Raw genomic sequence first — 12154 nt, 5'->3', positions numbered from 1 at the left:
TCATGGGACTGATGGTGATGGCCTGGAACACACTGAGCAGACACGTGGTACAGATGGACAGACCCCGTCCCACCCTACCCAGGTAAATCACAGTTTTACAACCAACATTACCAAGGAAGTTACTTACATGAAAAGGTGACATTACATCTGAACATCCTATGGCACAAAGGATCATTGCATTAGTGAAAGATAAGTGCATGAGAATAAGGCTGATGGCTTTTTTCTCAAGACCCCTGATAAATATGGACACATGCCCTGCAAACATAAAGAAATTCCCTCCAATTCCAAATCCAGTAAGAGAAAGAAAGATTATTCCTCTGATGAAGTCACTCCATACCATCTTCTTGTTAGAACCAGGAAAACTTGTTGAGAAGCACTCACGAGTAAGAAAGACAGTTTTCAGGACGGTCGATCCCTCTGGTTTACTAAATTGGAAAGAACATTTAGAACAATGATACATACAAATATGCAGAGTTTTGTTTCCTTAGTATTATATTCTGGGTCTTCCAATATTTTCCAATGACTTTTATGAATTTATGCCAGGTGATAACTCTGGTAACTGTTCATGCAGCCATTTATTTTTCTCTTCTATATTCCACAACATCCATTCAGTGATCCTCCCTACATCACCTTCTGTATATTTAAAATGTCTACAACTTCTCTCCTGAGTCACCCCCATGCAGCTGGTGAGCGTTGTGTGGCCTCATCTTAGACCCTGTCCTTACCTCGTTGGTACTTGGAACACTATTCTTCAAGATGCCTGAGGAAGCATAGCACGGAGAGGTGGAGGTGTAGACCTTTGTCTTTCAGGCAGAAGTTGCCCATCATATATCTTTTATCATCAATATCTTCTATTCCAACAAGGAAATTTTCCTTAGAGTTGATTTCTAGTGTTTCTGATGCATTGGAAAAGATTAGCTATAAGCCTGATAGACCCTTCCAAGTTAGGCAATGGGAAAGAGCTGAAAATAGACATCATCCCTAACCCTCAGGAACTTACTTTGACTCTTGTGGGCACAGGCATTGGCATGACCAAGGTTGATCTCATAAATAATTTAGGAACAATTGCTATATCTGGCACTAAAGCCTTTATGGAGGCTCTGCAGGCTGGTGCAGACATCTCCATGACTGGTAAGTTTGGTATTGACTTTTATTCTGCCTGTCTGGTGGTAGAGAAAGTGGTAGTGATCATAAAACACAATTATGATGAGCAGTATGTCTGGGAGTCTTTAGCTGGGGGTTCCTTCAGTTTGTGCTGGCCATGGTGAACCCATTGGTCGAGGTATGAAAGTCATTTTGCACCTTAAAGAAGACCAGACAGAGTAATTAGAAGAGAGGCAAGTCAAAGAAGTAGTGAAGAAGAGCTTAGAGTTGATAGGCTACCACATCACGCTCTATTTGGATAAAGAACAAGAGAAGAAAATCAGTGATAATGAAGCAGAAGAAGAGAAAGGTGAGAAAGAGAAAGATAAGGATGACGAAGAGAAGCCCAAGATAGAAGATGTGGGTTCAGATGAGGAGGATGACAGTGGTAAAGACAAGAAAAAGAAAACAAACAAACAAACAAATTAAGAAGTACATTGATTGGGAAGAACTGAACAAGACTAGGCCCATTTGGACCAGAAATCCTGATGACATCACACAGGAGTACTATGGAGAGTTCTACAAGAGCCTCACTAATGACTGGGAAGCCCACTTGCCAGTCAGGCACTTCTCAGTAGAGGGTCAGTTGGAATTCAGGGCATTGCTCTTTATCCCTCACTGGGCTTCCTTTGATCTCTTTGAGAACAACAAGAAGAAGAATAACATTAAACTTTGTGTTCACCGCGTGTTCATCTTGGACAGTTGTGATGAGTTGACGCCAGAGTATCTGAACTTCATCTGTGATGTGGTTGACTCTGAGGATCTGCCCATCAACATTGTTCGTGAAATGCTGCAACAGAGCAAAAACTTGAAAGTCATCTGCAAAAACATTGTCAAGAAGTGCCTTGAGCTCTTCTCTGATTTGTCAGAAGATAAGGAAAACTACAAGAAATTCTATGAGGCATTCTCTAAAAACCTGAAGCTTGGAATACATGAAAATTTGCTAACCGGCATCTCCTTTCTGAGCTATTTCGCTACCACTCTTCCCAGTCTGGAGATAGATGACTTCTCTCTCAGTATATGTGTCTTGCATGAAGGAGACTGAGAAGTCCATTTATTATATCACTGGTGAGAGCAAAGAGCAGGCGGCCAACTCTGCTTTGTGGAACAAGTGGGCAAGCAGGGCTTTGTGGTTGTGTATATGACTGAACCTATCAATGAGTACTATTTGCAACAGCTCAAGGAGCCTGATGTGAAAACCCTGGTTTCTGTCACCAAGGAGGGCCTAGAACTACCTGAGAATAAAGAGGAGAAAAAGAAAATGGAGGAGAGCAAGGCCAAGTTTGAGAATCTCTGTAAGCTCATGAAGGAAATTTTGGATGAGGAAGTTGAGAAGGTGATAATTTTCACCCTGTTGCATTGTGACTAGCGCATATGGCTGTATAGCTAATATGGAGTGGATCATGAAAGCACAGGTGCTTCGGGACAACTCGACAATGGGCTGGCTACATGATGGCTGAAAAGCACCTGGAGATCAATCATCCAACTGTTGAAGCACTGAGACAGAAGGCTGAGACATACAAGAATGACAAAGCTGTTAAGGACCTGGTGATGCTGCTGTTTGAAACCACACTGCTCTCTTCTGGTTTCTCCCTTGAGGATCCCCACACTCACTCCCACCACATCTACCCCATGATCAAGCTAGGCTTAGGCATTGATGAAGATGAAGTGACTGCTGACGAACCCAGTACTGCTGTTCCTGATGAGATCCCCCTCTTGAAGGTGATGAGGATGCATCTCACATGGAAGAAATAGATTAAAATTTCCTACTGTAACACTCCCTTCCCCCTGTATAGCATCCCTGTGGCATGCACAGCAACCTTGAGTTGACCTTTCCCATCTGGCTCTATCTGCTGATGTTGTTGTTGTTGTGTGCCATCGAGTCGTTTCCGACTCATAGCGACCCTATGCACAACAGCTCTAAACCCTGCTCTATCCTGCGCCAACCGCACCGCCTCTGACACACCCATCCCGATTACCCAGTCACCGAGTCAATCCATCTCATAGAGGGTCTTCCCCTCCTGCGCTGTCCCTCCACCCTCCCAAGCATGATGTCCCTCTCCAAGGACCCGTCCCTCCTGGCAACATGTCCAAAGTATGTCAGACGAAGCCCCAGAATCCTTGCCTCCAAGGAGCAGCTTGGTTTAATCCTCTCCAAGATGAATCTGTTTGTTTTCCTGGCAGTCCATGGCACATTCAGTACTCTTCTCCAGCACCACAGCTCAAAAGCATCCACTCTCCTTCTGTCCTCCCTAGTCATTGTCCAACTCACTGATGCATAACAAGCGATTGCCAATACCATGACCTGTATCAGGCGCACCTTAGTCTCCAGAGAGACACTGTTGCTCCTGAGTACCTTTGAGAGGTCCCTAATGGCAGACTTTCCCATCGCGATACGCTTTTTGATTTCCTGACTGCTGGTACCAAGAGTGTTGACTGTGGAGCCGAGCAAAGTGAAGCTGTGAACACTCTCAATCTCTTCGTCATCCATCCTGACGCTTCCAATTGGTCCAGTGGCGAGAATCTTTGTCTTCTTGATGTTGAGCCTTAGTCCATACTGAAGGCTGCAGTCCTTGACGCTTCGCAGCAAGTGCATGAGGTCCTCCTCCGTTTCAGCAAGCAGGGTTGTGTCATCTGCATAACGGAGATTGTTAATCGATCTTCCACCAATCCTGATGCCACAATTCTCCTCATAGAGCCCAGCCTCTCGGATAATCTGCTCTGCATACATGTTGAAAAGGTATGGAGACAGGATGCATCACTGGCGTACACCCTTCCCTATTTTGAACCATGCAGTGTTACCCTGCTCTGTTCTGACTACTGCCTCTTGGTCCAAGTATAGGTTTCGCATTAGCACAATTAAATGTTCTGGGGTTCCCATTCTTCTCAGAGTCAGCCACAGTTTGTTATGATCCACACAGTCAAATGCCTTTGCATAATCAATGAAACACAGATAGACATTCTTCTGGTATTCCCTGCTTTCAGCCAAGATCCATCTAACACCAGCAACGATATCCCTAGTACCACGACCCCTTCTAAACCCAGCCTGGACTTCCGGCAGTTCTCTGCTGATGTGCTGTTCTAATCGTTTTTGGATGATCTTCAGTAGAATCTTGCTTGCATGTGAAATCAATGACACTGTTCTGTAGTTTCCACACTCAGTTGGGTCATAGCGAGTGTTTTTCTTTCCTGTCCTGTTTGTTAAGGCAGGATGTAACTCTGGCCTTAACTTCAAGAATAAGGTTGGATGTTGTGTATTGTGAGCTTTGTTTATTTTGTTCTGAAATGAAAGTATACAAAATAAAGAAGATGACATTTAAAAATAAAATGTCTACAACTTACTGGAAAATATTCTCCCAATACGGCTTCATTTCCTTTCTGTAATTTCTTCCATATAAGCAATTTTTGATCCAAAATCCTAATTACGATGTTTTGTTTCCTTCTTCCTATACTTTTGATATCCAAACTGTTCTGCTTCATGGTAGGTATTTGGGGTGCACTGCTTACCACCCTCTTAGTAGCCTTTTCACCTATCCTGCAACTGTTGGCTGGGAGCAATTCACAGCTGGTGTTTTGTCTGGAAAATTACTCTTAGGCAAAGGATAGTAGCTTCTATTAAAGGAGCTGATTTCTTCCCCTGCACTCAGAAGAAGGAGGCTATTCAGATGGAAGGACCAGCTGCCTCCTTAGTCTGGGGATACTTGTGTTGTGGAATCTTTCCTCCATTGTGTTCATAGGCTTGTGGTTGACTAAAATTTTTGTAGGTGGAGATTGCATTGGAAAGTTTTGATTCTTCTTCTACTCCTACTTCCCTCCCTTTTTGTTCTAATTTCTCTCAAGAAATCACTTGAAGAACATGTTTTTTCTCAGAATTTACTTCTAGAGAACATCATAAAAACAATTGTCCTTTTGAAACTTTAAAAAGGTATCCAGTCCTACCATTTACTCCATTAGAAATTGGATTCAAATATTTCATTTTATAGTTAATGTGTGGTTTTAATCAATTAATCCTCCAAGCTTGCCCTGTTTGTTTTGTGTCAGAAATCTGTGTATTTGAATTCACCTCTTATAATTGCTTGATAGCTTTACATTCACTCAGCCACACCCACTATGTTCTGATGTGCCTGAAATGTTCATCATTGACCTTCTCACTCTCTTAATAAATTTATACTGAACTGTGAAACTATATTCAACTTCTCAAACAAAGAAATCTTACCGCTCACTTTACCCACAGGAATATGCATAAATTTCCGTGCCAATACCTTCTAAACTGTCCTCTGGTAGAAACTAGCTTTGATTTCTTTTGCAAATTACTATAAACAGATCTCATTGGGCTGTGTTTCCACTGAGATTGTTTTCCTTTCCTCCTTCCAAAAGAGTATCATGTGTTCTCACTCACTTGGGTTACTCACTGGTGGGCAGCAATGGCCGCAACCTATTATTAAGTACATGCTCTGTTCCTGTTATTGACTGCTATAATATAGTACCTCTAATGGTCTAATGGTAAGAAACTGCACTGTAATCCCAAAGAAGTGTGGTTCAAATCCACAGCTGCTCCACAGAAGAAGAATGGACATTCTCCTCCCAATAGATTTATAGTCTCTGAAAACCCACTGGAGAGTGAGCTACAGGTCAGTTATGACTTGATGGTACACAACAATACAGTAGGGAAAGTTAGAACTTAAAAGAATACTAAAGTCCAGAAGAGGAGAAAATGGGCACAACTTGCTTTGGAGTCTGTGGTTTGACTTTTGTGTGGGGACTTGGTATTGCTGATGATGGCCTAGAACACACAGAGCAGACAGGTGGTGCAGATCGAAAGACTATATCACATCCTTTCTGGGCAAGTCACAGTTTTACAACCCAGATTCCCTAGGAAGCTTCTGAATTTAAATCTATGGTTAAATCTCAGCTCCCTTTGTTACCAAGAAGGAGTGTGATTGCAAAAGTCAGAGAGATCTATAAGGTTTTTTTCCCCCTCAGAACAAATAATGAGAGTATTTACATGTTGCACAAATCAAAAGAGATTAACCACAATTCCAGGTCCAGTAAGATAAAGTAAGAGTATTTCCTGTATGATGTAACTCCAAATCATCCTCTGTCTTTATGGACAGGACTTAGGAAAAATATTTAGAAAATATAAGTAAAAGATGGCCTACTTCAATTCTGTTTTTATCTAGTGAAAGGGAAAATAGTGATTCTGAAATACATTTAGCACAAAATTATGTCTCTGTGTATCTCTCATTTCTTTCTTTGCTTACTTGTCTTTCTTCTGTTTTTATTAACGCCAATATGATAATGACTAAAATCTGAACATCCATTCCAGATACCTCTCAAATTCTTCAGTGAATCAACTTGCCCTTCCAAGAAGTCTTTCCCTTTATCTCAAAGTTAAATCAAAGACATTACTGTTAACTAAGAACTGACTTATCACTAACTCTCCAGTGTGTTTTTAGAGGCTGGATGTCACACAGGAGAAAACTGCCAATCTTTCCTTGAAGACTAGCTGATGGATTTGTACTACTAGAGGATTAGGCTTTTGTCTAGTCCTATAACTATGCCATCAGAGTTTAATATCATATCTAAAATGTACATCACACTATTTCTAAGACAATTCTTTCCTAAATTAGTGAAGGGTAGCAACATTTAGTTAATTTTTAAACTATGATTTTGGTTCTCACCTTAATACTCAGTGAGCTCTGGAGGTCTTTTGTTGGTAAAGGAGTGGTGCTGCCAACCTAATAGTAAGATGTTTGAATCTCCTAGTGTCTTGGAAGTAGAAAGATGAGCAATATCTTCCCTTGGGACCTGTGTAATTTATGGCATCTAAAAACTCACTATAGGTTTGACTATGAGTGGGGTTATGATGCCATGGCAGCAACTTTGACTTTTGTATAAATAATCTCATTCTAGTGGATTGAATTGGATCTCTATACTTCTTACTACTCTGTAACAGTAATTAAGGATGATAGAGAAGAATTGATGTCAGTAATTAAGGATGATAGAGAAGAATTGATGTCTTTGAGTTGTGGTGCTGTAATAGACTATTGAATATACCATGGACATCCAAGAGAACAAATAGGTTTGTCCTGGAGAGAGTGAAACCAAGTTTCTCCTTGGAGGCTAAAATTTTGACGCTCTGTCTTACATACTCTGGGTATGTTACCAGGAGGACCCAGTCTTTAAAGGGACATCATGCTTGAAAGTGTAAAGTGACAACACAGAAGAGGAAACCTTGGATAAGATGGATTGACACAGTGACTTTGGTAACAGAGGCAGGTGTGTCAGAGACAATGAGATTGGCTCAGGATAGGACAGAGTTCAGAGTTATTGTATATAGGATCACTATGAGTCTTAAGGTGTCTTGACAGCACAAAACAACAACAACGAATCTAAACATCAAATACTGTGAATAGTACATGAATAAGGAGTCATAGTCCCTCCTATCCTAAGAGTTATGCCTAGCCACATGAGAAACAGTATACCTCAGGCCTCCTTTCCAAGGCCATAATTAATTAGTCTTGGACCAATAAAAAGACTAACACAGAGGCAGAGGTATGAAGAAAGAGTGTGATTATTAATGTCATTACCGAGGAACCTCATTATATCCATGTCTATTGGAAATCACATTCATTAAGGGCTTCAGTCACTCCTCATATGTATAGATAGGTTGCATTTCAAGACTTTCATTAAAGCTATCAGATAAAATGAATGACCTGGGTCAACTCTTAGGATACTTATAAAACATAATACATTTTAATTTCCTACATTCTTGTATGGATCTCTTCCTTGTTTGATTTCCTCCTACATATTACCCTGTGTTCTGAGTCAGCAATATAAAATTTTGAAATTAATAAAGTGCCTTTGCTTTCCTGAAGAGTGTCTCATAGGGACTAGAAGAGCTATACACCTATAACAACTCTAAAGAGTTGTGGGAAAAGAAGTTATACACATTTTTAAATAATATTTTACATACTCCCTACTTCTAGCATCTAAGGATAAAGAAAACCCAGTCTGTATGACTCTGGTCAGGCTGATTTTCTGTAAAAAATGAGGAAAACTGTATATATATTTCGGATAAGGATTAGTTGATGTCACTAAGTCTGGAAAATAAAAAAGGATAAAATTCACAATAACAGATTTTCTAACTAGTCATTACAGAATCCAAATTCTGGCTTTTCACATTGCTATCTGTGTGAGTGTGATACATTTACTGGACAACTCAAAGGCCCAAAGTTCTCATCTAAAAATACTGATGTGCTTTGTGATATGTTGGCCCAATGAAAACATTAAATAAATGAGCCGTTGTAAATAGTGGCTATGTAAGTGGCATGGAAAGTTATGAATAACCATTTTGTAAAACAAAACTATTATTATTATTATTAATTATTATTATTATGGCACCCTATGTGTATTTTTAATCACTTCTGGGATTGTGGACACAGCTGTTCTGGGCTATATGAAGAGGAATGTGGAATCAGAATTGGAGAAGGACTCATCAACAACCTGAGTGATGCAGATGATACAACCCTGCTTGCTGAAATTGACGAGGACCTGAAGCACTTGCTGCAGAATGCAGAAGGTCAAGGACTGCAGCCTGAGATGAATTGAAGCTCAACATCAAGAAAACAAATATTCTCACCTCTGAGACAATTTGCAAAATAATGATATATGGTGAAGTAATTGAGATTGTTAACAGCTTCAGTTTGGTTGGCTCCATAATCAACACTCTTGGTTCCAGCAGTAAGGAAATCAAAAGACTAATTACATTAGGAAAATCTGCTTGCAGCGACTTCTCCAGAGTACTGAAGAGGAATGATGCCAATTTAGAGAAAAAATTGTGCTTGATTCAGGTCATGGTCTTTATAATTACTTGCTATACATTAGAGGGCTGAACAATGACTAGAGATGACAGGAGAATTGATGCCTTTGAGCTGTGGTGCTGGGGAAGAGTATTGAATATACCACAGACTGCTGGGAGAACAAACAGGTTCATCCTAGTGAGGATGAAACCAGGGTGCTCCTTTGAGGGAATTATTCTGAAGCTTCATCTGTCGTACTTTAGGTATGTTGCAAGGAGGAACCAGTCAGTCTTTGGAGAGGGACATCATGTTTGGGAGCATGGAGGGACAGTGCCAAAGAGGAAGACCCTCAATGAGATGGATTGATTCAGTTACTGAGGTAATGGGGATAGGTGTGTCAGAGACAATAAGGTTGACTCAAGATAGACCTGGGTTCAGATCTCTTGTACATAGGATTCTATGAGTCATAAGCAAGTCGACAGCACATGACAACAACAACAACAACAACATGTTATTTTTCTTAAAACATTAGTTATAATGTCATGTGCTATAGTTTTCGTCTGGTTCATTAGTTTAAAGAGAAAATTCAGAATAAATAATATGCAAATAGACAATGCCAGAATGCCCTATACTGAAAATATCTATGAAATCCCTTTGTTGTGATATTGGTACATTATTTAATCTCTCAAAGGTTCAAGGTCTCCGTCTATAAATCATTGATGTCGTTTGTGTTACCTTGATCCAGTGAGAGGGTTAAATGCCTGAGTAATTATAAGTAGTGGTTATGTCAGTACCTAGGAAGTTATATAGAACCATTTACTAAAATACAACTATTATTATGATGTAATTCCACATCCATTTTTTAAAATTCTCTATCATAAGGTCTTACGTTTTATTTTGAGACTGAGATGTTAGTTTAAAGGAAAAGTTAATAATATATGAAGTGTAAATACAGAAGGCCAGACTGTCCCACACAGAAAACACCAAAGGACATCAGAAATAAGAAAGGCACTTAAGTAAAAATTCCCACTGTTGGAAGGGGACAAGCTCAAATTTTACAATCAGCCACTCCAGAGTGAGATTGTTTCTATGACCCTACAGTGAAATGACCTTATTGTTTCATTTCTGTTACACCTTTCTCATTTCTTTAAAATGAGGAAATTTGTGGTATGATGCACCAAATTCAGTGTTATACAACAAATCCTATAGAGAGTAAAGTGTTTGTTGTCTGTAGGTGAGAAATTATCAGCTGTTCCCTCACTGGGCCCTAATACCATCTCTTTCCACAAGTGACAAAAAACTCGGACTTCACTCTCATGGTGGCCCTCCTTGCAAGTCATAGGCAGCCCCACCCCATGGTCATCAGTACTCACCTGTGCAGCTTTGAGCAGCATAGCCTGGATGAACACTGGCAGAGCAGCCCCAACCAGGTCCTCTTTGTACTTCCGGGAGGAATCCCTGTGCTCACAGATAACTCACACTGCTGTCGAGATGTCAAGATGGCTTCTCCAGGGAAAAACGGCTCTTTCTGCACAAGGGTGACCCCTGGGGAACAACTCTTTTATCTCTTTGCAGCTCCATAATTAGCTGGTCCAGAAATATCACACTCCTCATTATGGTAAAAGAGCAATGATGAGTATGAGACACTGTAAGACTATGCAGCTATCAAAGCACAACTTCCCAATAGTCAACTTTATTATAGATTTATCCTCATCCCTTCATTCTTCACCAAAGGTCGTTGTTCTAAGCTGCTCTCAAGTCAATGTAGACTCATAGGAACTCTATGTATAACAGATCAAAACCTTCCTCAATCTTTTGTCGACTTCACAATGCTTGCTAACCTTAAGTTCACCATTGTAACAGCCATTATGTCACTTCATTTCTTTGAGTTTCTTCCTCACCTTCACTGACTTTCAACTTTTCTGAGCATAATGTCCTCCAGCAATTGTCTTTCTCAAAGCAACCTTATATGTATCAGAACAGGACTGTGTTTCACAGCAGGTTTTCCCTTTATCCTTTTATGTCATTTTTTGGAGGGAGCTAGTAGTAGTTCAGATGGATCTTGGCTGAAAGCAGACGGTACCAGAGGAATGTCTGTTTCATTGGCTATGCAAAGGCTTTTCACGGTATAGATCTCAACAAATTGCAGCTAAAATTGAGAAGAATGAGAATCCTAGAACACTTTATCATATTCATGCAAAATTTATTCTTGAACCAGGAAGCAATCATCAGAACAAAGAAAGGAAACACTGCATTGTTCAAAATCGGAAAAGAGGTGTCAGGGATGGGTTCTGTTCCCATAATCTTCTCAATCTGTGTAAGGAACAGATCATGCAGGCGACTGAACTTTATGAGGAGGGATGTGACATTAGGATTGGTGGAAGACTCATCAACAAGTTGCGTTTATGCAGATGACACAACCTTCTTACACAAAGTGCGAAGGATGTGAATCTTTTCTTGCGAAGGTCAGTGACTGTAGTCTTCAATATGAATTGAAGGTCAATGTTAAATAGACAAAGAGTCTCACAAGTGAGCCAATTGGCAGAACCGTGATAGATGGAGAACAGATTGAATTTGTTAGTAATTTCAGCATGCTCAGTTCACAATCAGGAACTCAGTTGATTGCTCTTGGCACCAACTGTCAGAAAATAAAAAAGTGAATTGCAATAGAAAAAACCCCAAAAACGTACTGTCAAGGACCTCTCCACAGTACTAAAAGGTAACAATGTCAGTCTAGAGACTAAGGTATGCCTGATCCAGGCCATGGCTTTTTAAATTACTTGCCATACATCAGAAAGTTGGACAATGACTAAGATGACAGAAGAATAGTGAATGCCTTTGGGTTTGATGCTGGAGAAAAGTATTGAACATTCCATGGGCTGGCAAGAGAACAAACAGGTTTGTCATGTAGAGAGTTAAACCAAGTTGCTCCTTAGAGTCAATGATTTTTAAGCTCTGTCTGATGTGCTTTGGGCATGTTGGCAGTCCTTGGAGACACATCATACTTTGAAGAGTAGAAGGACAGCAAAAGAGAGGGAGATCATAAATGAGATGTATTGACACTGTAATTGGGAATTCAGGAGTGTGTTGGAGACAGAGAGATTGGCTCAGGAAAAGACAGGGTACAGGGCTATTGTGCATAAGAACATGGTGAGTTTCAGGTGACTTGACTGCACATAACAGTAACAATAACAACTATTCATATTTTA

The 12154-nt window shown here is 40.2% G+C and overlaps 1 pseudogene; it reads left to right on the top strand.

Moving 5' to 3' along the window:
* Positions 1–756: 756 nt before the first annotated feature.
* LOC102858481 lies at positions 757–2903 on the top strand (annotated as a pseudogene).
* The last annotated feature ends 9251 nt before the right edge of the window (positions 2904–12154 follow it).

This window comes from Elephantulus edwardii, unplaced genomic scaffold, assembly GCF_000299155.1.
Source record: "Elephantulus edwardii isolate Elephantulus edwardi_28Jun2011 unplaced genomic scaffold, EleEdw1.0 scaffold00391, whole genome shotgun sequence".
NCBI lineage: Eukaryota > Metazoa > Chordata > Mammalia > Macroscelidea > Macroscelididae > Elephantulus > Elephantulus edwardii.
This window is presented reverse-complemented; position numbering and strand designations above follow the sequence as displayed.